Source organism: Lactuca serriola, chromosome 4 (genome assembly GCF_051521515.1).
Source record: "Lactuca serriola cultivar US96UC23 chromosome 4, Lser_US96UC23_V15, whole genome shotgun sequence".
Taxonomy (NCBI): domain Eukaryota; kingdom Viridiplantae; phylum Streptophyta; class Magnoliopsida; order Asterales; family Asteraceae; genus Lactuca; species Lactuca serriola.
Genome location: NC_136411.1, coordinates 229492946 through 229508107, shown reverse-complemented (window position 1 = coordinate 229508107; position 15162 = coordinate 229492946). Strand labels below are relative to the sequence as shown.

General features: G+C 39.6%; 1 non-coding gene across 1 annotated transcript; it reads right to left on the bottom strand.

Annotated features, from left to right (window-relative positions):
- Positions 1-544: 544 nt before the first annotated feature.
- On the bottom strand, positions 545-651 carry LOC145103576 (small nucleolar RNA R71). Its single transcript, XR_013706660.1, has one exon. It is a non-coding gene; the product is annotated as a small nucleolar RNA R71 (small nucleolar RNA).
- Between the last annotated feature and the right edge of the window lie 14511 nt (positions 652-15162).

Genomic DNA, 15162 nt, shown 5'->3' with positions numbered 1-15162 from the left:
AAAAGGCTGTTTTTATAGTAGTGAGTCAAGTTCATCCTCAAAGAACAAGAGCAAGCTTTTACACTTGGATCAAATACCTGTCCAAACCGAATCCGAATACGATACCGAGCCTGAATTTGAAGAACATACGAGCGAACCCGAGAACGAGCCAAGGAACGAGATGGAAAATATTGAAGAAATGTCCATGGGAGCTTACAGAAAAATAATTTGAGATGATGTTGGTCCAGGCTTAGTACAACCTGCAATCCCTGCCACTGCCACATTCGAGCTGAAGGGACATATCCTTTCCAAACTAAAGGATATCCCATTCTATGGAAAGGATCATGAGGATGCGCTCAAACACTTAGATGAAGTGAATGACATTGCCGATTACTTCAATGTCCCAAATGTTAACAGAGACACCGTTTTGCTAAGGATGCTTCCCGTTACCTTTAAAGGAGCTGCAAAGGATTGGTTAAAAGCACTCCCACCCGGTACAGTAACTACTTGGGCTCAAATGCGTGAGTAGTTTCTAGACCAATTATGTCCACCATCCAAGATTGCTAAACTTTAAAAGGCAATAGCCAACTTTGAGCAAAACCCAGGAGAGTCACTTTATGAAGCGTGGGAACGTTACAAGGGGTTGTTAAGGAATTGTCCTTAACATGACCTTAACATTCAACAAGAGGTGTCAATATTTTATGACGGGGTAAATGTAATGACAAGACAACTCCTTGATTCTCAAGGACCACTTACAAAGAAAAATCCGGGCGAAGTCAAGGAATCAATTGAAGAATTCGCAAAACACTCCCGTGAATATCATAATCCAAGGAATGAAGGCATTAAAGGAGTTGGGGGGTGCATAACCTGAAGAGATGGCTACGGTGATGGCAATGCTTAACACTATGGAGAGGAGATTGACACAAATGGACCAATCAATTCATGCAATTAGAGTTGGTTGTGAGAGATGTAGTGGTCCACATTTTACAAAAGATTGCAACTTGGACGAATATGCAAACAAGAATGCCCAAGTTTGCTATTCGAGTGGGGACAAGTATGATGAAGATTAGAGGAAACCAAAGAAAGAGTGGCTCCCTTATGATGAATACAAGAAGCAAAAGGAAGAAAAATATAGACAAACTGGCAGAGGCTTCTACCAAAAAGAACAACCACCAATTGAGAAAAAACCCGATCTAGAGAACATGTTAGTTAAGTTTATGGAAGCTTCAGAAAAGAGACACGAGGCTGCTGATTCTGCTATTGATGAAAAAAGAACTTTGATAAATAATCATCACGCATTGATGATAGAACAACAAGCTTTGATAAAAAATCAACAAGCCTCCATCAATAATCTTGAAATGCAACTTGGCCAACTAACCACTTTGGTTCATTAGAAGTTGTCCCCGAAAAATCCTGAAAACAAGACTCAATCTCACATAATGGCCATACATACTGAAGAAGAGGCAATCTCTGAGTTCCTATAAGCATTAGAATAAGAACCACAACAGCCCGATCCAAAGCAGAAAAAGCCAAAGCTCGAAAATGAAATTGCTGCTGAAACACCTGCACCACGACGTGGCACTTATCGGGCCACGTTGTGGCCCCTGTCCGAACAGAAAGTTTCTGAGCCTGTCTTGTTTTACAGACCACCTTTACCATTCCCGTCTCGAGCGCATCTCAGTCCACTGGAAAGGGAACATCTGGAATTTATCCAACAAATAAAGGGTATTCCTATTAACATTCCTTTTATTGAGTCAATTGCAAAAATTCCAGAATATGCGAAGTTCTTACAAGACCTGTTAGCCACTCGGCAGCAACTAAAGAAGAATTCTAGAGTTATTCTAAGTGAGCAACGTTCAAGGGTTGTGATACCTAAAAAGATGGGGGATCCTGGATGCCTTACTCTTCCATGTGAGTTGGTTAACAACATGAAGGTTGATGCTTTAGCCGATTTTGGGGTTAGAATTAATTTGATGCCTTATTCATTTTATCAGAAGTTGGATATTAAGAAGTTGAAGGCTACAAGAATGACTATTCACATTGCGAACCGTTCAGTGACGCAACCCCGGGGCATTGTGGAAGATATTTTAGTGAAAATTGGGAAATTCGTTTTTCCAATAGACTTTGTGGTATTGGACATGAAGGAAGATCCTGATGCACCAATTATTCTTGGTCAGCCGCTGTTAAACACTGTTGGAGCTCTTATTGATATTCGCGAGTCTAAACTCACTTTGAGGGTTGTTGATGAAAAGGAAATTTTTGGGATAAAAGATGGCTTTCAAGAGTATCATGCTCAAGAAGAGGTGTTCACCGTTGATGAAAACAATGAACTTGAAGAATTAGAGAAACTCATGGAAGAGGAAATCAAAACAATTCATCAAGTTAAAAGAACAAAACCAAGAGCGTCTGTTTCATGTTTAGTTGAAGTCATTGCTTACAAGAGTCCACCTTCTTGGGTGAGCAAGGAAGATGATGAGATGACAAGTGATGAAGAGGAGGTTACTGCAAAGGTGACAAAGCCAGTGGTGAAAGAAGGAAAGAATTCTATGAAGTGCATGGAAGAGACTAAAGGGACCAAACGCAAGCTTGATGAAGACGAGGTCAAAGCTAAAAAGTAAAATTCGAAAAAGGCATACAAAAGACGAGTTCAAGCTTACAAAAAGTGTTTCAAGGAACAAAAGATCCTAGTGGTGGATTCTTCAGAGGACTCAACGTAGGAGGCACGGAGTCCAGCTCATGACTCCATAAAAAAGAAGCGCTTCTCGGGAGGCAACTCGAGCTTGGTTTGCATTTTTTTTAATTATTGATTTTTAATTAGGAAAGATATCAACTTATCGTCTAATAATTAATACTTAGTAAGAATTAGCTGTGGGGTGCTTTAATTAATAAATGGAATACAAAGTAAATAGATAAACTCGTTATTTTACTCATTTTTTGTGTCCAGACAAAAGTCACGTCGTGGTGGGGCAATACCACGTCGTGGTTCCAGGTAATTACGAGGATAATATGAAAAGTGTAACATATGAGGTTCTTTTAAAACCCACGACGTGGCATTATCAGCCACGACGTGGCCTTTAAAAAAAACAAAAAGGGGGGGGGGACCAGTTCTTTAACTTGTTGACCACTAAATTTTTTCTCATTTGTTGCTGCCTCACGAACGGAGACCAAGTGCCCCACAGCCGATAAATTTTTCTCGCATTTCTTGTCCTTTAACTCCATACGGTATGTGTTTCACCCATTCATTGCAGATGGTACTTTCAATTTACACATTTTTATAGTTAGGGTTATGTGTAAAACAAAATTCCGAATTTGGATGAAATTGGTTAATGTATTTTAGTTTACATACCTTAGATTATCATTAGGAACAAACCCCAACTGTTAATTTTGGCTAAAATTGAGTATGTGAAGTCGATCTGCGCACCACGTCACGATTCAGAAACCACGATGTGGCGTTATTAGCCACGATGTGGTTCCTGGTCAAGCATAAACTGTTTTATTTTTTTTACTTTGGGTGTTTTGTTTCTTTTGGTTTTCTTTTCTTTTCAGGAATGGCTCCAAGACACAATGCTCCACAGGAAGATGCCCAAATTAATTTGGCAAGCATTCATCCTCTATATCGATTTCCTCAAAATATTTCTCGGGATTTATTGACTACGTACGAGAACCGATTGGGGTGGTTATATAATATAGAATTTGCAATCGCGCCCATTGTAGATTGGGGATGGTTGGGTGAAGTGGGTCTGGTCTCTGACTTGGAACGTTACTGGACAAAAGTGTATGAGGGGTTAGATTTTACTTTTACTTGTCACAGGTGGAGGAATCTTTTTGCCATCCAAGAACCCGTTTACCGGGAATTGTCCGTAGAGTTCTTTGCTACGGTTGGTTTTGAAGAGAGGACTGTCGACTTTGACTATAACAGGGCACTGATTTTCCGTTTAGGCAGAGTTTATCGGGAGTGCAACCTTTGAGAGTTTGCTTGGCGAATGGGACTTTATATTGAAATAGAAACCCAATCTCCGTTCTTTGTACCATTCTTACTTGGGTGTGCTCGGGATTTTACTTCCAGCCTATTGGATGTTCACTTTTCGAGAACTATTTCCAATCACGAGTACAATGCTTGTGATTCTAGTGAGTCGCAAATTCGAAGCCCTGTATACCGTTTCCTGCATCGCCTTATTACCTTCTCCATTAACCACAGGCATCATGGTGACAAAGTTTCAATTCAGAATTTGTTCTTTTTATGGAGTATCATTACTCCCGGAGTTTGTTGTGACTTGCCGTACATGCTTGCAAGGTTCATGAGTAGGAAAGCTGTTAGTTCTCGGCAAGGGAGTCCAATCACGGGAGGACATTTGGTCACCCGTCTTGCTCGTTCATATGATATTTTGTCTCCAGAGTTTATGCGAAATCTAACATGTTTTCCCGATAATGAATTGTCGCGTCAAGTTATGGGGCTTATGCGGGTCGTAGTCAATGTCGGGGGCGGGTTTGTTATACCACCGGTAGATAGGGAGCAGGAGGAGGCGCAACCAGAGCAACAACCACCAGCTAGACCTCGGCGTAGAAATGTTCGAGCTCGGGGAGAGATGGAGAGAGAGCGTGTTGTTCGACAGCATGTACAAGGAGTACCCACTGACCCTTTTCAGAGTCGGGTGGGAACCTATTTGGATAACCTCCGGGGGAATGCTATTTATCATACCCAGTTGGTTGAGGGTATTTATTCACATTTGGGTGTGACTCGACCACCATCTATGCCACCTCATTACCCTTATTATCCAACATGGGAGGAGCTTTGGAATTTGCGAAATGATGGGGAAGGACCGAGTGGAGTGCAGGGGCGAGAAGATGATGATTGATGTCTTCTTTATTTAGTTTTATTTAGTTTTTTTTAATTTATTTTAAGTAGTGTTATTTTATGTTTGAATTTGGACTTTGTTACACTATTATGTTTCTCTTTTCTTTCTATTGGGTTCTTCCTTTTTCAGATTAGCGTTGGAATTTTCAGAAGGACGTAAGGCTATGTCGAGAGTCGTGTTTGTCTAGTCAAATCGAGGGTCGGTTAAGGTCTAAAATCATAAGTCAAAACCCACAATTAAAAATAAGTGTGGGGTACGTTGAAGGGAGAGAGGATAACGTTAGAAAAGTATCTTTACATAGAAGAGTCTTAACCCATTAAGACATTGGTCAAGCTGCTAGGATGAATAAAGCAATGAGGAATTTTTTTTATGAAGTCCAGTTTTCACGACGTGGTATTCTGCACCACGACGTGGTTTCTGATTTTATATTCATCTTGAAGATCCTTAGTGTGTTTTACCTTGAGGCTTGTCATGTTTCTTCTTGGGATCATTATGAAGACTATTTTGCCTCGTTTCCTCCTACATATAATGTGGTGTATTCTTTCCCACATTTTTCTACATATTTGCACCCACTTTTATTGAAGAATTGAAGTTTCGAGTCGTGTTCGTGGCTTATTTATATTATAATCCAGTTCAACCCCAAGTTCATCTTTTGGAGAGGTCCATGTTCGAGATGCACATTCCATCCGCACTTTTGGAGATGATCACGCCACTATCCCAGCGGAGTCTGTTCCTTTTTCTCCCTTCTCTTAATTTTTATATTATTTTAAGCATACAATGAGGGCATTGTATGAAATAAGTGTGGGGTAGGGGGTAGAAAAAGTAAATTGCTAGATAATGGTAAAATTTTGAAATTTGGAAATTTTTAATAATTAAATCTAGTAATAATAATTTGAACTGTAGATGCCAGTGTTATATGGGATGATCCGATAAGAGCTCAAATGTTTAGTTGAGCCAATACACGTTATAGTGCATTTGTAGCCTCCCTTATTTTAGTGAAATCATGGAACAAAAACACGACCTTGCTTAGTTTGAAGGATGCAATATGTTTAGCATCGTGTACCAGAAATGTATCTAGGAAAATTATTATCTTTAACCAATAAAGGTTGAAGTTGAGCGCCCCTGCTTAAGCATGTAGGGTTTTGAGTGAAAAAAAGTGAGTTACATGTTAAAAAGAGAGAGAGAGAGAGAGAGAGAGAGAGAGAGAGAGAGAGAGAGAATTACAAGAAAAGTTTGAAGAATTTTTGGAGCATCAAAGTCAAAGTATGAAGAACAAAAAACCAAAATTCCAAAGAAATTCAGAAGTTGAAGATACCCAAAAATAGAAGATCAAATATCAAAGAAGTGAGGAATTCCAAAAGGGCTCCATAGTGGAATCATAAATTGTAATTGTCTAGATTATGTATGCTTGGGTTGCTCAACCAAAAATACATTGAGGTTAGGAGTTTTTATGTGGATGGATTCGGAGGGATGCATAAAATGAGCATTGTTCGGAAGAAGTGGGCGAGTGTTTATGAAGATTGTGAGTATTTAAATTATGGGGGGTATTTTAGGAAAAACTTAGACACAAATGCATTCGTTGAGGTCTTGGCATAATGGCTGAGCTGGAATTGGATTGTTTTATGAAATGCTAGTGATGAAGGTTGGAGTTTAAATAAGTAGATTTGCTTGAGGGCAAGCAAAGCCTAAGTGTGGGGTATTTTGATATTGCCAAATTTATGCATATTTTAAGGCAATATTTAAGTACATTTATATATATATATATATATATATATATATATATATATATTGGTCATTTATCTAAAATTTTGATACTTATAAGGATAAAATATTATTTGCAGCCAAAATAAAGCATTTTTGAAGAGAGGGACCAAAAGTGACAGTTTATGGAACATTGGAGGCTTGGAGTACAAAAGGTAAAGAAGATCACGGAAATTACCAAAACCACGACGTGGCAGAGACAACCACGATGTGGCATGAGTATTCTAGAAGAAAAGATTATGTGAAGAAGGAGTCCTTGCCCGATACGGATAACTTGATAACCACGATGTGGCAGGGATAACCATGACGTGGCATGGGATTTTTAAGAATATATATATATATATATATATATATATATATATTCTTGGCCATTACAAAGAGGAGATTTTTTTGGTAGCTGAGAGGGGTTCCTGGAGACGAAAATTCAGAGGAGAAGAAGACCTGGAAGCTGGTTTCAACACCAAGGAAGTAGAAGTACATAAGTTGATTCATAGTTTGGTACACTTTAACATGTTTTGGATTATAGTAATCGTTTTTTTAGCTGTTAATATGTCCAGCTAAATCTAGCTACTTCAGTTAGCTAGATGAAGTTGGAACTCATGGTTTTAATGCATTAGATTTAACTTTAATTGTTGGTGATATGCTTGTGTTTATTAATTTTACCTAGCATGCTTGAATTAGTTATTTGATTACTTTGAATTCCTTTTCTGTGCAGTTAGTGAACACAATTATGCATGAACTTGAATACCTAATAATATAGTGAACACTAGTTATTGGAGCTAAGATCAAACCAATCTTATATTAGTAATTGAAAAATTAAATTAAGTTGTGTTAGAGAACTCATATTATGACTGTAATTGTGTTTTGATTAATCAATCTTCATGGCTCCAATCTTATTTAATAATTGGTTATGTGTTAACTATTGTATGAACATAAATAGAATTACACGAATTGATTAATAATTAGTAAATTTAGAACTAAATTACTAATACTATCTTAATTGGTCACCAATAGTAATAGTTATAGCTAATGTATAACCATTGAGTGAAAGTGGATTCGAACTAACAGAAGTGTTTTGTTTATTGATTAAGTTATTGTTAAAGAATTAAGTTCATCTAAACTTGCAAAATTAGATAAAAAAACCCTTTTAGCTTCTTAATAATTAGATTAATTTAGTAGTAAATAAAGTAATTGATAACACCGTTCCCTGTGATCGACACCCGACTTACCTATGCTATACTGTAATTTGACTAGGTACACTTCCTATAAGTGCATAGTTAGTCTAACTTTGTTAGGTTATAAATATTAAAATTAGTGGGTAATTCCGTGCACATTAAGTTTTTGGCGCCGTTGCCGAGGAACGACTTAGTTTATTATTTATTTGCTTGAAGTTAATCGACACTTTTTGTGGGGTAAAACCTGCAAAAAGTTAATTTTCCAGCAAAAGTTTTTTTAGCATTAGTTTTTATTCTCTGTTTTCATTTTTTAATTCACTTAGTTTTTCGTTTCTAAGAAGGTTTGATTAATTTTTTTTTATTACAGAACTCACGACGTGAGTATATAGATTCACGATGTGAGAACTGTGATTTTAGTTTTTTTGTAGTTTTCAGTTTATTTTTCTTAGTACGGTTTTACGTTTTTATCCTTGTTGTTTAGTTTGCAGGAGTTCATGACTAGAGGCTCTAACACCCCTTTGGTAATACCGCTTGAAGATCCCGAGTCTGCAATTTACAAGAAGAAGACGCCCTTACAAGAATTCAAATCAGTGTTCTCAAAGAAATCGGGGAAGAAAACAGGGGAGTCAAGTTCATCCTCAAAGAACAAGAGCAAGCTTTTACACTTGGATCAAATACCCGTCCAAACCGAATCCGAATATGATACCGAGCCTGAATTTGAAGAACATACGAGCGAACCCGAGAACGAGCCAAGGAACGAGATGGCAAATATTGAAGAAATGTCCATGGGAGCTTACAGAAAAAGAATTTGAGATGATGTTGGTCCAGACTTAGTACAACCTGCAATCCATGCCACTGCCACATTCGAGCTGAAGGGACATATCCTTTCCGTGCACATTAATTATGCTCTCTTTGTATAGTTAGTCTAAGTTTGTTAGGTTATAAATATTAAAATTAGTGGGTACTTCCGTGCACATTAAGTATGTTCTCTTTGTATAGTGTAGTGTATGTTCTCTTAGTTTCTCATCATACTATGTTCTTTCTATTTCTCATAATAGTATGTTTGTATTGACTCATGAATAAACTGACTCTTGTATGTTTGATTGTACTAGAAGTAGTGAGTAGTAAATCCCTAAACTATACCTATTATAGTTTACTAGTAATGTTGTTTGAATGTCTAAGTATGTTTGTACACCTTTGCTACCCAAAGGCGCTGAACTAATGTGAGAACTTTATATCTATACATATATACATAATATATAACTAAGATTCAAACGACACTCAGACAAATAACTAGATACCCTAAGTCCACAACCAAACAAGGAACATGAAATAAAGTGAGTTATCAGCCCTAAGTCCTTTAAATCTTACTTATATAACTATATCTATATAGAACATGATTTTGACAATATAAATAAGTTTAAAAGAGTTTTAACCATTTGAATGGTAACAGATGACTTGATGTCAGTTTATAAAATGTTTTGAAGAGTTTTCTTGATAAAACAGTTTGATGTATAAGAAAATCCACTTGTTTGTTAGTTATTAATCACATGTGATTGATATAATAACTATAATGTTTCTACTTGTATTCCTGCCCCCCCCCCATAAAAGCATTTAAAATCATTTAAAAGATAATTTAAGGGGTATGAACTCACCTGTAGTGAGTGATGCGAATGTATGATCAATTGTAAGATTTTGAGTGCTAAGTGAAATCTCGGGCACAAACGGATCCTATCATGCATATAATGATACATATATGTATATGTTTCGTGTTTATACAATTAATCATGCAAGGAAACACCTTAGGGACAAAGAAACACTTGAATGGAAGTGCTACAATCACATGTGATTGCAGTTAAAGGGAGTTTACGGCCACACTTGGTGTTCACGGCCATGATGTTCATGACCCAAGGTGTTTTCGGCCAAAGGGTTTACGACCCTATGAGTTTACGGTCGTAAACTCATGAAGTCTTGTGCTAAAGGGTGTTTTATGGTCCTATCAAGCTTCAAGGAAGTGTTCTAGACCCAATCCTAGATGGCCAAACTAGTAGCCTTAACAAGGGTTTACGGCGAAGGGAGATGCTTTTGGCCGTAAACTCTCATTGTTCTTGGAAAAGGTTGCTTTTAAGTGTGTAAATGAAGATCTTCTACTTGATAGCAAGTATAGGAAAAGGATACTTACAATATGGAAGCAAAAAGGGTTGATTTCGACCCAAAGAACTAGTGTGTGTTCTTGGTGTTCTTGAAGATCTAATCCAAAAGATGAATTTCATAGATGAAATTAAAGGGGGATACTAGTTAAGGAGATGTATCATCTAAACAATGGATGAAACACTTACATTTTCAAAGATAAAAATGAAGATCCTTATGATACTTGAGAGAGAATTCGAGTTTCTTGACTTCAAATGGTGAATAATGAGGAAAAGGGACGAAATATCATACTTAAGGCCATGATTTTACCGCCACCTTAAGTTTACGGCCGTAAACTCATGTGATGTGGAGTTTATGGCTTGTTTGATGGTTTTGAACTTCAGAAATACTTCCTAACACTCATTCCATGGATGTACTTGGATTAGAACGCTCAAACAGACCCTAGACAATGCTAAAAGATAGCATAAACAAGTCTAACTTTGATTAAGTTGAATGGGTGTACAAGATACAAATTTCGGGTTGTCACATCATCCCCCCATTAGAGAGAATTTCATCCCGAAATTAGAGTTTAAGCAATTACAAATTATTTAGCGAAAAGATGAGGATATTTCAGTTTCATTTGATCCTTGCGCTCCCAAGTGAATTCAGGTCCTCGCTTGGCATTCCAGCGAGCCTTTCCTATCGGGATACGATGGTTTGCTTGACCTCTCGGTCCATGATCTCTACTGGTTCTTCCATGAAGTTTAGGCTCTCGTTGATCTCGATCTCATCGAGTGGAATTACAAGAGTCTCGTCGGACAGACACTTTTTCAAGTTTGAGACGTGGAAGGTAGAATGTATGTTACTAAGTTCGCGAGGTAGTTTGAGTTTGTAAGCTACATGGCTGATTTTAGCGATAATCTCGAAAGGCCTTACGTATCTTGGATTTAGCTTTCCACGATTTTCGAAGCATATCAAACCCTTCCAGGGTGAGACCTTCAATAGAACATGGTCGCTAACCTGGAATTCCAAAGGCTTCCTTCTCTTTTCTACGTAGCTTTTCTGTCGGTCTCTAGAGGCTTTCAATCATTCACGGATTTGAACGATCTTCTTTGTTGTTTCCCGAATGATTTCCGGACCTATAAGAGTACTGTCAGGAACGCGTCCATTAGCTAACAGGGTGTCACCCACCTCAGCCCATCATAGAGGGGATCTGCACTTTCGGCCATAGAGGGCTTCAAATGGAGCAACCTTTATGCTCGTGTGATAATTATTATTATAGGAGAACTCGACAAGGGGTAGATGAATATCCCATGCCCTTCCAAAGTCAATCACACAGGCTTGCAACATATCTTCTAAGGTTTGAATAGTCCTCTCACTTTGTTTGTCCATTTGCGGATGGTAGGCTGTACTCATGTCCAACCTAGTTCCTAGGGAATTTTGTAGCGACTGCCAGAACCTTGAAGTGAATCTACTATCTCTATCAGAGATAATGGATATGGGAACACCATGCAGTCGCACGATCTCCCTAATGTGGGTTCTAGTTAGTTTCTCCATCTTGTCAGTCTCTTTGATGGGTAGGAAGTGTGCGGACTTGGTTAACCTGTCTACGATCACCCATATGGTATCGAGACCACTCGTTGTCTTGGTCAATTTGGTTATGAAGTCCATCGTGATCCGCTCCCACTTCCACTCAGGTATCTTCGGTTGTTGAAGTAAAACTGATGGTTTCTGGTATTCGAACTTAACGTTGGCGCAAGTAAGGCATTTACTCACGAAGGTAGCAATCTCTACTTTCATGTTAGGCCACCAGTATAGCTTTTTAAGATCCTGATACATATTATCCGAACCTGGGTGGACGGAATATCGAGTGTTGTGCGCTTCTGTCATGACCAAGTCTCTGAAGCCGTCGAGCTTCGGTGTCCAGATTCGATCCAGGAGATATAAGGCTCCACCACCCTTGACTTCCAAGCTCTTATTCAACCCTCTCAGGGATTCACCCGCCACATTTTCAGGTTTTAAGGCTTCGAGTTGAGCCTTCTTAATTTGTATGGACAGATGTGAATGGATAGTCATAGTCAATGATTTGACTCTACGACCAGAGTATTCTTTCCAACTTAGGGCGTCAGCTACTATGTTGGCTTTATCGGGATGATAACAAATTTCACATTTGTAGTCATTGAGTAGCTCGACCCACCATCGTTGCCTCATATTGAGCACTTTCTGGTCGAATATATGTTGAAGGCTTTTGTGATCTGTAAAGATAGTGCTTTTCGTATCATACAGGTAGTGTCTCTAGATCTTCAAAGCAAACACAACTGCTCCTAACTCAAGATCATGTATGGTGTAGTTGACCTCGTGTGTCTTTAGTTGGCTTAAGGCATAGGCGATGACCTTACCTCATTGCATGAGAACACAACCGAGTCCTTAGTTGGATGCATCGTAATAAACCATGAAGTCTTCTATCTCTTCTGGGAGGGATAGTATCGGTGCGGTGCATAAGGCTCGTTTTAGCGTTTGGAATGTCTTCTCTAGTTTCTCTTCCTAGTCAAAGGCCACACCTTTCTAGGTCAATGTAGTAAGTGGCTTCGCAATCCTAGAGAAGTTCTGAATGAACCTACGATAGTAGCCATCGAGGCCTAGAAATTGGCGAATTTATATAGGCGTCTTCGGTGTTGACCAGTTCTCAATGGCCTTTATTTTGGAAGGGTCCACATGAATTCCCCCTTCACTAACAAAGAATCCAAAACTCGTATTTGTAGAACTTCGTGTAGAGCTTCTCTGATCGTAATGTTTCCAAGATCTGATGCAGACGCTTACTATGGTCATCCTTACTACAAGAGTAGATAAGTATGTCATCAATGAATACAATGATGAACTGATCCAAGTAAGGCTGGAATACCCTATTCATTAAGTCCATGAACACTGCGGGCACATTAGTAAATCCGAATGGCATCACAACAAACTCGTAGTGTCTATAACGAGTTCAGAAGGTTGTCTTCGGAACATCCTCCACAAGCACTTGTAACAGGTGATACACAGATCTCAGATCTATCTTTGAAAAGTAATTCGCCCCTTGCAGTTGGTCGAACAAATCGCTTATGCAAGAGAGAGAAGGAAACGATTCTTGATGGTAAGCTTGTTTAGTTCTCTATAGTCGATGCACAAACGAAACGATATGTATTTCTTCTTCACGAATAAGACCGGTGCTCCCCAAGGTGAAAAGCTTGGTCTAATAAAGCCCTTGCTGAGCAATTCGTTAAGTTGACCGGATAGCTCCTGCATCTCTGTTGGTGCTAGACGATAGGGCAATTTGGCTACAGGGGTAGCTCCTGGAACTAAGTCTATTCTGAACTCGACTTGACGCTGTGGGGGTAATCCTGGTAGTTCTTCTGGAAAGATGTCGGGAAAATCGCTTACCACTGCGATGTTCTTTAAGTCCTTCACTTCTTGGCTCACATCAACAACATGAGCAAGGAATGCGCGACATTCCTTTTGCAAGTACTTCTGGGCTTGAATACTCGAGATGATACGAAGGTTCGTGTCGGGTTTGTCGCCATAGACAACTAGAGTTTCGCTAGACTGCAGATTAAGGCGAATGGCCTTTTCATAACATATGATGTCGGCACGATGTAGACTCAACCAGTCCATGCCGATAATGACGTTGAAACTTTTAATTGAGACCGGCAAGAGGTCGATTGAAAATCAATGGCTATCTAGAGTTAGACTACATCCTATGTATATATTGCTAGTGCTCTCAGTCTTTCCATTAGCCATTTCTATAATGAACGGTTCTTTAAGTGCACGTGATATTTGCTTAAGTAAGTGAGCAAATTTTTGGTTCATGAAACTCCTCTCCGCTCCACTATCAAACAGTATGCATGTATATGAGTTATCGAGGAGAAACATACCAATGACCAGTATAGGGTCGGTAACCGCTTCCTCGTGGCCTATAGCCAAAACTCTTCCCACTCCGCCAGTGTTCCCTGCCTTCGGGTAGTTCCTTTTATAGTGACCCACCTCGCCACATCCGTAGCAAGCCTGGTCCACACCAACTCTAGGGACTTGGTTGATCGGCCTTGTCGGAGCTTTGCAGAAACGGGCAGTGTGCCATTTCATGTTGCAGTTAGTGCACTGCATGTCCCGGCAGAGTCCTTTGTGGTGGAAGTTGCACTTTGGAGAGCTCCCAACATACTTCTTCATCAGTTTAGTAGCAGTAGGGGTTATCGCAGCATGAACGGCTACGACCTGCTGTTTTTTGGCAGAGTTCTGCGCCACGTTCTTCCTCTTATTATCCCAGAATTTCCGCTTGCTGTGAGCGGCTTTGGAAGGTTCTGGGATGGCTAGGGTTGTTGTTGTAGTTGGGGCACGGACTCCATGATCAATGAGCCGTTGTGCCAATCGCTTAGCACTATCGAAGGTAGTGGGGTTTGAAGCTAAAACATTCCCCTGAAATGGAGGCACCAGCCCCTAGATATACCTCTATATCTTCTTTCCCTCAGTAGGGACCATTCCCGAACATAGTGCCACCAGAGTGCTGAATCTGGCAATATAGGCCACTATGTCGGAGCCCTTCATGGCCAGGCTCCAGAGTTCTTGTTCAAGCTTCTGAACTTCGTCCCCCGGGCAGTAATCTTCAATCATGAGGTCCTTAAGAGCTTCCTTGCCCATAACATTAGCCACTATTAGAGTTAGTGACTTGACATGGCTATTCCACCATGTTAGGGCTCTGTCTGCGAAGGTGCAGGCAGCAAATTTGTCTTTGCTTCCTTCCGGACAGGAATAGATCTCGAAGATCGATTCCGTCTTTTCAAACCATTGCGAGAGGGCAATGATTCCGCCAGTCCCATTGAAGGACATGGGCTTACAGTTGGTGAAGTCTTTATACGAGCACTCCCTAGAGCACGTTGGAGCATCATCTTAAGTGGAATGCACAGTTGTTCCACTCCCGCTAGTTCCACTAGCACTGAACTGAGCTAGGGCTGCCGTAACAGCCGCATTCACCGCAGCTTAGATAGTCGCCGGATTGTATTATGGAGGAGGTGGAGGTTGCATAGAAGTTATCAGAGGGTTACTCCTTCTCACTCTCTGTGGAGGCATAGTTCGACTAAAAGTTTACAAAGATGAAGATGATAGTAAGAATCAATTGTAAGAATAATGAAAATGGATCATGGACTAACTCTCCATAGTCCAACAAAACAAATGAGAGTATGATTGATATAGAGATCTAGCAGTAGAAACTTGAAATTACTTGAATATGG